Raw genomic sequence first — 2,500 nt, 5'->3', positions numbered from 1 at the left:
GTAATAGTAATAGTGATAGAGAGATTGAAGATAAGGGAATTAGGCATAGTAAGGATGAACAGAAATGTGATAGGATGAATGAGAAGAAAGGTAAAAGTGATGTGAAGAAAGAGAAGAAAAAGTGTCAGGATGAGAGGAAGGATGATTGTGAATGGGTGAAAGTGGTGAGTATGAAAAGGGCTAGGAAGAGTATGATCAAGGATAGGAGTATGAGTGTGAAATTAGATTCCTTATATTCTAGCGAGGAAGTAGGAAACAAGAAGGAAGGTAGCAGTGAGGATGAACGTGATGTGTGTAAGACTGTGTTTATGAGAGAGGTACCTCGGTGTGAAAGGTTCAATGAGCATAGTAGTAGGGATGTATACGAGTTTTTCAAGGAGTATGAGAGGTATTGTCAGGATAAGTATGGTGATTGTAAGAGAGTTTGGGCTAGGGAGTTAGGAGAATATTTGACTGGGTATTTGTTGACGATGTATGGTGTGATAATGAGTGTAGGGGATGTTGATTACGAAAGTGTGAAAAAGAGATTAATTGAGCAGGTGAAACATACGAAAGGGAGTGTTAGGTATAAGCGTAAGAATGATTTTGATGAGGCACGGATGAATGTAGGAGAAGCGATATCGATGTATGTATGTAGGTTGGAAACTTTAGCTAGGAAGAAGTATGGGGATGAAGGTATAAATGAGAATAAGGAGTTAATGAAGAAGTTTTTGGCTACTGTACCCGAGAATGTTGCTGAGTTTGTTAATTTGAAACTGAAGGAGAAAATGAGGTGGACGAAAGAAAGATTGACATGGGATGATATTTTAGAGATAGTTGAGGATTACGAGTTGGATAAGTGTATGAAAGAAAGTAAATATGTGAGTGTAAGAACTGGAATGGAGGAAAGTGTGCCAGAATTTGTTAGTTTTAGAGATGCTGTTATGAGAGGACTGATGAGGGTAGCTGATATTGTAGTCGATAGGAGTGTTAGGGCGAGTAATGTGGGAATACCTGTAAGGACAAATGAAGGGTTTAGGCAAGGGAATCAGGTTTGGAGGGATAGGAGTGATAGTGCGCAGCAAGGTAGGTCGGGTAGTTGTATCCATGAAGAGAAGTGTTATAGATGTGGGAAAGTAGGACATAAGAAGAATGAGTGTAGATGGGCTCTAGGTGCTTGTTTTGGGTGTGGTGAGGTAGGGCATAGAATTTGCGACTGCAAGAAAGAGAAAGGAGTAAAATGTTATCGTTGTGTTATGAATGGGCACATAGCGAGTGGATGTCGTAATAATCATATGAATGTGATTTGTGGTAATTGTGGTAAGGATGGTCATTATGCTAGAATGTGCAAGGAGCCGCGGGGTAAGTGTACTGAATGTGGTGTAGATGGGAATGTAGCTAGAGTATGTAGGAAGAAGGGATTAAGTCAGCCAGGATGTTCGGGAAACTAGAGTGTAATAGGGTTCAGCTGGGTGAGTCCTCATGTGTGTGTGGAAGGAATAGGATCAATGCTCGTGAGAATGGGATGCATAATTGGTTGGATATGAGTAAGTATGAACCTAGTATGTATGAAGAGTTAGAGCTGGAAAATAAACAATTAGTGTTAGTTGAATATACGAAAAAGAGGCGTGTGAAGGTTTTAAGTGAGGAGAAAGTGCAAGGGAAAGTTATAGGCATGACAAGGGTGTAAATGTAAAAGTGTGTATGGAAGATAAATGTGTTAATACAGATGAATCATGGCTGAGTATGAATGATACCTATAGTGTGTGTGGGTTTTCATTAGATGATGTAAAAGAAAGTATGCCGAATGCGAGAATGAGAGATAGGAGAATGATAAGTATTATGAATGAATCTTTTATTGAAGTAGAAAATGGTTTTGATGAAATGGATGAATTGTTGACCGAAATAAGTGAGATTTTAGGGCCGGATGATAGTGAGGTAGATGGGATAGTGCATGATATATTAGATGATAGGGATTTAAATAGTAAAAGTGTTAATGTAGCAAATGATTGTGATAAAGAAGAAGTGAATGAGTGTGCATAAAGGCCCAGTTACTCGAAGTAGAGGTCCAGTTCCCGACTGCGACTGGGTAATGAAAAAAATAACGTAAGTGGTTGTGTGAAAATGTAGAAGGATTTGGCAAAGTAAGGGGGGAGGAATGTGGAGGATTAATTTTTGTTTTATTTTTATTTATTTTTTTTGTTTGCCAAATCCAGAGAGAGAGAGAGAGAGAGAGAGAGAGAGAGGAGAGAGAGAGAGGGGAGAGAGAGAGAGAGAGAGAGAGAGAGAGAGAGGTAGTTAATGTATCGATTGTTTGTTGTGAGAAAGACTGTTGGTACAAATGAGATTGTTTGTTTATGTTTTTAGTTAGGTTACGACAGTGGTGAATGTCTTGGGTAAATGCTTATTTTGATTTGACTGCAGCTTAAGGCAGTTGCGTGTGTGAACGCTGGATTACTATTTTTCTTTACCAGCGTGCAAGTGATTATTTATTTAAAAAGTAAGTACAGTTTTGTTTATC

Source organism: Palaemon carinicauda, chromosome 8, assembly GCF_036898095.1.
Source record: "Palaemon carinicauda isolate YSFRI2023 chromosome 8, ASM3689809v2, whole genome shotgun sequence".
Classification (NCBI taxonomy): Eukaryota; Metazoa; Arthropoda; class Malacostraca; order Decapoda; family Palaemonidae; genus Palaemon; species Palaemon carinicauda.
This window is presented reverse-complemented; position numbering follows the sequence as displayed.